Genomic DNA, 10,617 nt, shown 5'->3' with positions numbered 1-10,617 from the left:
TCAGTCCTTCCGCCCATCCCTCCTGAGCCGCTGTTCGCTGGGGCGGGCGCCCTTCGCTGCCGGCCTCCCGGACTAGGCTGCCGCCCTCCGTTCCTCCTCCGCTCTCCTCCTCCTCTCTCCCTCCCCCTCCCTCTCTCCCTCCATCCTTCTCTCTCTCCCTCCATCCCTCCCTCTCTCCTTCCCCTCCCTCCTCGGAGCCGCCCTCCCGCACGAGCTTCCCGCGTCCCCCGGCAGAGGCGCCCGGCGGCAGAGGCAGAGGCGCGCAGCCCTGGCTGTCTCCCTCCTTATCTCTCTCCCTAGCTGGCTTACTGGCTCCCTGAGACGCACAGAGAAGCTCAACCCGGGTTCCAGTCAGGGTCCCAATCCTACCCCAGCGGGGCTCTCCTTAACCCCCAGAGACGGGGCATGAGCTGGAGTCCCGGAGGCAGCGGGAGCCGCCCAGGCAACTTTACGCACCCCCTTCCACTCCACTCCGGGTTCAGTTCCTAGAGCCCTGGGAAGATGGCATCGGGGGGAAGGAGAAGTTAGGGTGATCCTCCCCCCAGTTCCCTGCAGAAGAGGATTGGAGGCAGCTGCCGCTGGGAAAGGTGAGTGAGTGTTCCTGAGCTGTGCCTCCCTCCACTCAGTCGGGGCAGAGCTTGGGCAGGGGCCAGGAGAGGCTTCCCTTTGGGTCTGATGCCCCATCTCCTTCCTCCGCCCTCTTCCCAGGACTGATTGTCCAATCGTGGGAATTCGGTCCTCTCCCCTGCTGGGTTCTAGCTACCAGCACCCTTTCTGCTAGGCAGGTGGAGCCCATTGGACAGGGGCATCCAGGACCCAGAGCGCCGGCGCCAAGCATCCTTCTGTCTCCTGCCCCCTATCCAAAGGCCTGTGGTAGAAAAGAGTAGAGATTGAAAAGTTGTTGCCTCCAACGTGTTGCATGGGAGGGAGGGATACTCGACATCTTCCCCTTTCGAGGCTTCGGCCATCCAAGCTATTCGCCCAGATACGGGCTTCTTGAGGGGGGAGAGAGAAGGAGAGAGAGGGAGAGGAAGAGATGAGGGTAACTGAGTCAGGATGTCCAGCCTCGCAGCAGGCTGAGGGGGTGGGAGGGTGTTTCTGTAGGAAATCAGAGATGTAGAGAAACAGGTGGAGACACCAGTCCTCGAGGCTGCTTGGAGTGCATGGCCTTGCTTCTTGTCAGGAAGATCCTTACACGGTGATCTCTTTGGAAAAAGGCAACTTCATTTCTCCGTCAACCACAGAACTGAAAGCTGGGAACTGGTGAACATGGAGCTTAGTTCCTAGAGACTGGACAGGAGAACTGGGAATGGCACTCAGGGTGAGGTGGGATGGTTTCTCTATTCTAGAGTCTCCGGGGCTCTGGTTTCAAAGAGAGCCGGGGTTAGTACATGGCACTGAATGACTGGGAAAATGCATATCCTGAGAGAAATAGGATTGGGGGATGGGGGAGGAAAGAGACTGAGTAGGAAGGGGAAAAAGCAGCACTAATTACGTTAAATCCTTGCTAGAAAAGAAAGGGAAGGAAGTGTCCCTCTCCATCCCTGTATAAACACACCCCCAGTACAGGCACAAACCTTGTGTTTCTGGACAGGGACACTTGTTTACTTACACACATGCAAATGCAGCGTGCAGGCACACGAATCTTGAAGGGATATTCTTTTCAATATACATGATACTACATCAGAAAAAGGGGACTTTGATGGGGAGTTTCCAGGTACAGATAACTCAGAGGACCAGGAGTGTGTGTATATCTGGAGCTTCAGGAACTTTCCAAATCTCTGAGGCATTATGAAAATCACAGGGAATGGGGGCGAAGGCACAGAGAGCATATTTCAAACAAGGTTTTAAAAAATTCACCTGTCAAAGTAATGAGTAATTAAGAAAACTCGACCTTTGCAAAGGTCTGTGTGCTTTTGTTTAATGCGTGGCAGGTTTCCCCCTTCTCTTCCTCCCCAATTCTGGTCACATAACAATGAACAATATTGACCAAAAACAAGCTACTGCAGAGAAATGAGGGCATGAAAGACTGTTTCCTGTACAGAGATGATGTTTGACCTAGCGTCTGGAATGATTTAGTGTCTGGGATGTCATGATGGTGAAATAGAAAGTTAGTTAATTGTCCTACAGACAATCAATCTTATTTATCTTGGTTCATTAATGCATTTAAAAGCCTCTTTCTTCCATTTTATTTGCAAACCTGGAACCAAGTTAGCACAAGATCTGGCATTTGCTATCCTGTCAATGGTTCTAAACATATCCAGTCATTTTACAATTTATGAGATAACTTCTTATGATTTCTTTTTACTTAGCTGTTGGATGCTGCCTCTTCCAGTTAGGAGTAACACCTTTCTGCTTATTTTAGATCACTTTGTTCAGAGAGTAGTAGGCTAAGGCTCTCAGTGTTCTGGTCTGCTCCCATTTAGGACTGTATGGCAGCATCCAGAAAAGAGGGAGGGCCAAGCCTGGCCCTTGTCATTAGCTGGATGGCCAAAGTAGCTCACCAGGGTGACATTGATCTGCTCCAATGGGATGGAACTGGAAGGGACCTCAGAGGCTACTTACCCCAACCTCCTCTTTTTATACACTGTTCCACAGAAGTTTAAGTGAATTGTCCAAGGTCACACAGACAGTAGGCATCCAGGATGTGATTCAAACCCTCCTCCTCTGATTCCAAGGCCAATGGTGCTCTTTCTATTGTACCTAATGTTCCAAAGAGGAGCAGGGCTAAAAGAGACAGACGTTTTGCCTGCTCATCTCATCAGAGCTTGAACTAGTGCGTCATTCAATCCATTCCATTTTATAGATGAGGAAATTAAGACCTAAGGAAGTGACTTATTCAAGGTCCCATAGGTAGTGACTAGCAGAGACAGGATTTGAACCCAGGTCCTCAAGCCCCAAATCCACAACTGTTTTCTCAGAATCACACTGCCTTGGATAATGAGAGACATAGACTCCTGTCAGTTCAGAACAAAAGACCTCTACCACTCCTCTTACTTGATATTTTTCTTTCTTCAATTTTTGCATGACATGGACTTTTTTGTTAACTCAGACCACAGAAGAAAGGTGGTTGACACAGTGAAAAACAAACCAAACCTTGCTGCTTCTTAAAGTCCCACAGTCAACATTGTCTGAGAAAACTAAAGTTGGAATCACAGAAGTGAGCTGACTGAAATTACTTAGATTGATTTGGAGCAGACATTTATTTCCAGTGATGATGATGATGATAATGAATATGAACTATTATCATGACATGACGGAGCATCCCGATTGTCAAGTTCAGTTCCTCCAAAATGTTCCTTCTAATACTTCCTTGCCTGAGTTTTTTGCAGATTTGTAAGTCTTCATTTATTCAGACCCTACTATGTGCCAGCTACTGTGCTGAGCACTGGAGGTACAAGAAACAAATGAACCAATCCCCCCCAACCCTAATCAAACAAAGAAAACAAAAACAAACCCTGCTAGGAAGGAGCTTACAATCTGACGGGGGGGAGGGCATGGGGATGATAGGCAAATAACTATTTATGAATGAGAAATAGTCAGGCTGAATTGGAAATAATCACAGAGGGAAGACATTAGCATTAAGAGAGATGGGAAAGACTCCTATGCTGGAAACACTTGTTTGACCTCATCCACATCACCGCCATTCCAAGGAGCTTTGGTGCCTCGCTGTGGTTTCCAGGATGATTGCTAACATTTACTGAGCACTCTGAGATTTGGAAATTGCTTTACATAAATTATCTGATTTGGTCATCATGACAATCTTGTGAGGAAGTTGCTGTAATTATTTCCCTTTTACACAAGTGGAGACTGAGATTGAAAAATTAATGGACTTGCCTGGGGGGGTCTCACAACTAGCTAATATATGAAGCAGGATTTGAATCTGGGTCTTCCTGGGTCCATCACTCTATCCAGCATGTCATCTAGTGGTCTCTAAAATGCAAACCTCTCTCTGTCTCCCCCTTTCTCCCTTGTATTATTTTTTACCTTTTCATTCAATAATTTTTAGAGAGAAATATTCCTTCCTTCCCCCACCTGCACCTAGATTAAAACCCTTCCTTGTAACAGAAACAATGGAAAAAACCTGATCACACCTGACAATGTCTATAAAGTTTCCCATTAGGGATATTTTGTTTGTTTTTCATTATTGTACTCATGTGTTTTCTTCTTTTGGTTCTGTCTGGTTCATTCTGCATCAGTTTATACACATCTGCCCATATTTCTCTGAATTCCTCCTATAGCTTCTTATTAGCAGGGGAGCAGATGGCAAGTATAGTTCTTTATGAGGGGAAGGAGGAACTGAATGATAATGGGAGGAGGAAGGGGACAGCAGAAGGAATGAGGGACAGGGACTGGGGAAGCCCAGGTTCTTCTGTACTCTGCACAGACAAGAAGGGCTGCTAGCCCTAACTGAATATAATCATGAGCAGCTAGAGACTCGTCTGACTCAATGACCCACTTAAGGAATGATCTACCTGTACAGATTTTGCTGTTGTCCTGGATTACCTGCTTGTTACACTTCGGGGCATGGTGAAGTTACCTCTTTTCTGCTCTCTCTCCCCTAGCCCATTACTGCCTGGCCAACTGGCATTGCCACTCATGGGAGTTTCCTGCGCCATTTAAACTTTGTTCATTTACTATTTGCATTTTTATAAAGAATTCTGTCTCCAGATAAAACTTAACTAATTTTTGTTTTACTTTGAGTGAGTTTTTGCTATAAAGAGTAGAGCATACAAGGGAGGGGAGGTCAAAAAGGAACCTGAAACCAAAAGCCTCAGACTTGACCACAGACCTATGTTAAGCTCCCTCACTGGCCACACAAAGAGGGGCTTCACTAAGACGCTTCTTACTACACAATGATATTCACAATGCCAGCATGGCATTGTGGCTAAAGAGCTGGTCTCAGAATCAAGATGATTTAGATTCTAGGCCCCCCTCTGACAGATGCTAGCTGTGTGACCCTGGGCTAGTCTTTTTTTAAAATTCTAAACTTAAATAAAACAAGCATTTCTATAACAGAGTAGAATAAAAAAATATCATTGCATATGAAACCGCAAATCTATTATGTACAACTTGCTATTTTAATTATATAATAAAGTTATCATGTAACTACTTTTTCTTTCAAAGATCACTATCTAAATAGACTACTTTCTAAGACTAGAATTTCAGAACAGGCATCAATGTGCATTGGTAAATGGAGTTCTTAGCAAGATTCACTATACAAGTACGATCATAGATTCCCCTTCCTTATCCCTCCAAAAGAGTTTTAGCTATATCTCAAGTGACGGGCATCTACTTTATTTCTAAATCTTTTTTTTACCACCAAAATGAATATTTTGGTATATATGCAACATCTTTTTCTGTTCCAATTCCGTGAGATGTATGCCCAGGAGTGAGTACCTTAAATCAAAGGATATTAATATTTTACTAATTTTTCTTGTACAATTTCAAATCACTATCGAGAATAGTTGGACTAATGAACAGTTTCAACAATGGTACATTTGTGACCCTAATTTCTCATAGTCCTTCCAACATTTACTGCTCCAATTTCTGGGGGTTATGACCTTTGCCAATTTTTGGTATATGGAATGAAATTTCTGAGTTGTTTTAATGAGCATTTCTCTTACTATTAGTGATTTGGAGTCTATTTTCATGTGGTCATTTGTAGCTTACAATTCTTCTTTTGAAAGCTCTTCATATCCTTTGACCAAGCCTTATCTATTTGGGAAATGGCTTTTGATCTTATATATTTGTGCTGCCAACTTCTCTTTTTGGCCATTAAAGCCCTTCATAGTCTGGTTCCAGTCTATCTTTCTAGACTGATTTCACATTACACTACCTTATCCACTTTGCATTCCAGCTAAACCAGCTTCCTTAGTCCCTGTGCATACCATTTCATCCTGTCTTTTGAGGGCGGTGCTGGCTTCATTGATGTCACTGTATTCCCAGTACCTAGGGCAGTGTCTGTCAGCATTTGAGCCAAAAGTTCTGAGTCCTAGTCCTGACTCTGTCTCTTCCTAGCTGTGCATCTATGAACAAGTCAACTTCTTTAAGCCTCAGTTTCCTCATCTTCAAAACAGCTTATACTACCTCTGTCATGGGGTATCTGTGATGACTGGATAAGATCATGGACCATAGTGCTTGGTACCTGGGGAAAAAAATGTAAGATTATAAAACTATTTTCCTCAGCAATCGGAGGTAGAGTAAGGATAGGTTGATGTAAGAGTATGAATGATTGTCTCTATCTCTTTTTTAAATCGTTAAAATATTTATTAAGCATTTACTATGTTCCAGGTACAGTGCTAAATGCAAGTCATGCATACAGATAGAAGTCAAATATTCTCTGATCTCAAGGAGCTTATATTCTTTCTTTGTATCCGAATTTTTTTCCTCCTTGACGTGTAAAGCAAATTTTTAGCATTTAGCATTTTTAGCATATAAAAAAATAAGTTCTAACCTCTCCTGTTTTCCCTTCCCCTGCTCCTTAAGAAAGCAAGCAATTTGATATAGATTATATGTGTGCAGTCATGGAAAACATTTTCATATTAGCCACGTTGCAAAAGAAAAAGCAGACAAAAGCCAAGGAAAATAAAGTTGAAAAAATATAATCCAGTTGGCATTTAGATTCCATCAGTACCTTCTCTAGAGGTGGATAGCATTTTTTCATCATGAGTCTTTCAGAACTGTCCTGGATCATGGTATTGCTGAGAATAGTGAAGTCGCTCCCAGTTGATGATTGCACAATGTTGCTGTATACAGTGTTCTGTGGCTGCCCATGAAGTCATTCTCAATGAAAAACTTCAGACTGTTTCTCCACATGAAGTTCTTTTTCTTCTGCATGGCTTTTTCATGCATAGTTTTCTTTCCATGCATCCTTTCTCTCCTTTACTCATAAATGCTTATGAATTCTCATTGCCTCATGTTGCCACCCCGAATGTTCATACAGACTATTTGTGCCTGACCTGTGGCAGAGCACTTCAAGCTCGGATTGGTCTGATCAGTCACAGTCGGACACACTGAAGCTGGATCGTAGCATAGTGATGTCATTTTGGTCCTCTTGGAGAACGAAGGACAACAGCCAGCCAGCCTTATGTACTGGCCTTAGGATTTTGTCTATATTCAAAGACCCTCACAATCTGTCCTCAGTTGTCTGATTAGTCCCCCTAATAAACATTGGGAAACCACTCTGTGTAGCTCTGGTCCGTATCTTTCTATCAGTTTGCCATAGAGGGAGCCTACCCACCAAATGAGAAGGCTACTTTGCTTCTTTTTTCTGAAGGTACCATAGAGCACATGGGCCCTTCACTATCACCACTACCCTATTTTCTTCTCTATCATCCATTTTCCTGATGACATGTTTTGTTTTTGTTCTCCAAAGTTCCTGTGGGTTTTATGAGCAGTTTTATGCAGCCTTCTTTCTACAGGCTTAAAAAAGTTTTATCAATGTCTCTAAGTTTTTATATAAATCTTTTATAATTATATCTTCCACTTTCCTGTTGAAATTTCCCTCATAAGAAAGCAAAATACTGAAACAAAACCAAAGGATGAAAAGACTGTCCCATGGCATATGCAACATTCCCCTCCTGTAGGCCCCTACCTTTTTGCCAAGAAGAGGAAGCACATGTCATTATCTCTTCTCTGGCACCAAGATTGACCATTGTAATTAATTTGACTTTGACTAGTTTTTTAGTGCTGTATTCAGACTATTTTTTTCATCATATTTACTGGGTCTCTTAACTCTGCATACTTCATTCTGTATCAGTTCAAATAAGTCTTCCCACATTTTCTCCAATTTCTCCTATTCATTATTTCTTTCAGCCCAATAGTATTCCATTATGTTATTGTGCCACAATGTAGTTTCTTTTTATTGGTTTTACTAGTAAAAAAAATGGAGGAGTTGGACCAAGTAGTTAAAAGGTCCTTCTGGCCCAAATATTTTGTGACAAAGATATAGGAGCTAGGGTCAATTTATTATTGTTTTAAATGTGTTTTTAAAATTCCCTACATTGGCCTTAGTGGGTCTTCGAAGTAGGGGAGGGACAATGGTATAAGACTCAGTCTGAAGGCAAACCCTGGGGCACCAACCCTGGGGCATCTACCACACTGTGATGTAGCTTGGAGGTGTGCTGGGATCAGTGTGCAAGCATGGGAGCTTCGTCCAGTGTATATCCTGGGCAGCTTTGACAGGTCACAGGCCTGGGTGCAGAGTGGATCCATGGTCCTTGGAAGGCAGACACACCTCCTTCGTCCAGGCCTTGGCATATTGACTGTCAACATGCTATAATTAGTAGGAAGATTTTTCCTTAAATCTAGCTTCCCTTAAATCTGCTTCTTGGCAACTGACACAGATTACTTACAGTTCTGTTCTGTGGTGCCAAATAGGAAAAATAAAATCCAATCCTTCCATGTTATAGCTTTTCAGATATTTGGAGACAGCTATGCTCTCTCCTCTTGAGGCTTCTCTAAGCTAACCACCCCGTGTGTCTGCCGCTTCTTTGCACTCGACCTAGACAATTTGGCCCTTGTAACTCTCGCTTTTTCTGCCTACCTGAGCCTGATTTGTCCTTCAAGGCTTACCTACTTCTCTCTAGTCTACTTTGAGCACTCTCTCCCATGGCTTGCATTGTCTGTATGGAATATCTGTGGGAAATGATGTCTCAGCATATCAATCAAGCATTATGTATTAACCACCTACTATGTGCCATCCATCAGTATGCTTGCGCCATGTAAAATATTGTCTGGTTTCCAACAATCCAGTCCAACATGCATTTATTAGGCACTTGTTGTATGACAGGTGTGAGAAATATGCTCCCTAGTGTCCAACGGCACAACCCAACAAACATTTATTAGGTGCCTACTATGTACAAGGCACTATGTGAAATGCTGAGAAAATAAAGATAAAGAATTAAAAGAGTTGATTTTCATTTGGGGTGTGCAGGTCTAATCACAGTACTTTGTGTAGAGTGGTATGTTAGGCACTGAGGATACAAACCAAAAACATTGCATTTTTTGAGGGTATTTATCCCATCCCCTGATCCAAGTTGTAACTTCCCCAAGGTCAGAGACCTTCCCTTAGTTAACTGCACACCCTCCCTTCCCAGCCCAATACACACGCCACTTTGCCTGCTGCTTCTCTTTGCTAAATGTCTGCTGATCAATCTTTCCTTGTTGGCCCTGATCCTTCTGTCCTGTACTCATTCCTCTCTTTTTTTTAGATCTTATTTGTCACACATTTTTGTCTGGATGCTGAGGCCTCCCTGCCCAGATGTCTGCACCAAGTCCTCCGCCTCTGCCTTCCCTGGTGATGGTCTCTTACTCATACCAGGCTGGCTGAGTTGGAGTCTGTTGATGGCTGGGAGGGTGCAGTTCCCTGCCTCATCCCTCACTTTCCACAACCAACCTCGAGGCTCTTTACTCATTCTCCAAATTTGTTGGCACTTTTGGTCACTTTCTTCTCATCTCTCTCACTCTGAGACTTTGTCACCTCCCCCTTGGATATTTGCCTTCTTTGTGTCTCACCAACCAAGACTCATTTGCCAAGACAGCATGGAGTGACTGCCCCTCCCCTTGATCCCCACTTCTCTTTGGGCCAGCCTTAGGGTCTCCTGAGAATCTAGAGAGCTCACTGCTATGAACCAGCCCTCAGGTTTGAATCTAGGGGCAAAGGGAGCCAAGTCTACAGTGAGCTGATGCAATCAAGAAATGTGCCTCCATATCTTCCCACCCCTCAAAAGACCCAACAAACCCCAAATGAATCTATGCCCTCAAGGATCTTATCTGTAGGAGCAGAGACACTAGTGCACCATTTAAGTTGTCCTGGTTTTGTGTTCTAATCTCAGCTGTTACTTGATCATCTGTATGACCTTGGATAAATCACTTAACATCTCTGTGCTCTATTTTCTTCATTTGAAATTAAGAGCCTTAGACTGGATGACCTCTGAGATCCTTTCTAGCTTCAGATGTTTTGATCTTGTGATGGGGACAAAAGATAGTCAGAGAGCTCTGGGGGAATTTGAGGAGGAAGAGATTTCTTCTAGCAATCAAATGAGAGTTGATTAAGGGCCAGCATTCTTTCTGGGTGTCCTAGGTCCTGGGATTTTACCAAGGAAGATCACATAGGTATGACATGGATGTGTGGATATTAGAGGTGCACAGGCAGAACAAAGGTGCTCCAATTTGGGGCTCAGCTCCCAAGCTCAAAGGCTAGAGAAATCCCAAAGCAAAGGTCTCTGCTGAACAAAGCTTCCTCCAGCAGCCCTCCAAGAGAGGCATCCCCACAATATCATGGGCACTGAGGGCTTCGGGAGAAGAACGCTAACTCAGATGGCTACTTTTGCTAGAGGAGATGCTCATCTGCAGGTGCTGGTGGAAGGGATTCTTGTTCACGCATGGACTGTACTCCATATCCTGCTATGGTTCTTTTCAACCCTGAGAAGCCGTGATTCTGTGATCTCACAATCCTTTTCAGTTTCCAAAGGGAAACATAAGACAGTTCCATATACATAGAATTCACTTTCATAACTGATTGACCATTTAGGAAGCATTCAGGAGATGGAAGAGTTGGGCCATTGGTGGCAGATGGGCCTGCGAGAGGATGGGTCTTGCAATGGACCAGGT

General features: G+C 43.8%; 1 protein-coding gene across 8 annotated transcripts in view; it reads left to right on the top strand.

Moving 5' to 3' along the window:
• The first annotated feature begins 204 nt into the window (after nucleotides 1–204).
• Nucleotides 205–10,617, top strand: part of HDAC9 (histone deacetylase 9) — a 534,753-nt gene continuing 524,340 nt past the window's right edge. For 4 of the 8 annotated variants that reach the window (XM_069094421.1, XM_069094415.1, XM_069094420.1 and 1 more), the window contains exon 1: nucleotides 206–587. The gene's annotated coding sequence lies outside the window, so the exon portion shown is untranslated. Of the gene's footprint in view, nucleotides 588–10,617 lie in introns of all 8 variants that reach the window. The other 4 variants (XM_069094422.1, XM_069094416.1, XM_069094419.1 and 1 more) reach the window with 2 other exon arrangements.

Source organism: Petaurus breviceps, unplaced genomic scaffold, assembly GCF_028583685.1.
Source record: "Petaurus breviceps papuanus isolate PSGF00001 unplaced genomic scaffold, PetGlider_PUasm1.0 218, whole genome shotgun sequence".
NCBI classification, from domain to species: Eukaryota; Metazoa; Chordata; class Mammalia; order Diprotodontia; family Petauridae; genus Petaurus; species Petaurus breviceps.
The sequence above is the reverse complement of the archived record's forward strand: the minus strand, read 5'-3'. Positions and strand labels throughout refer to the sequence as shown.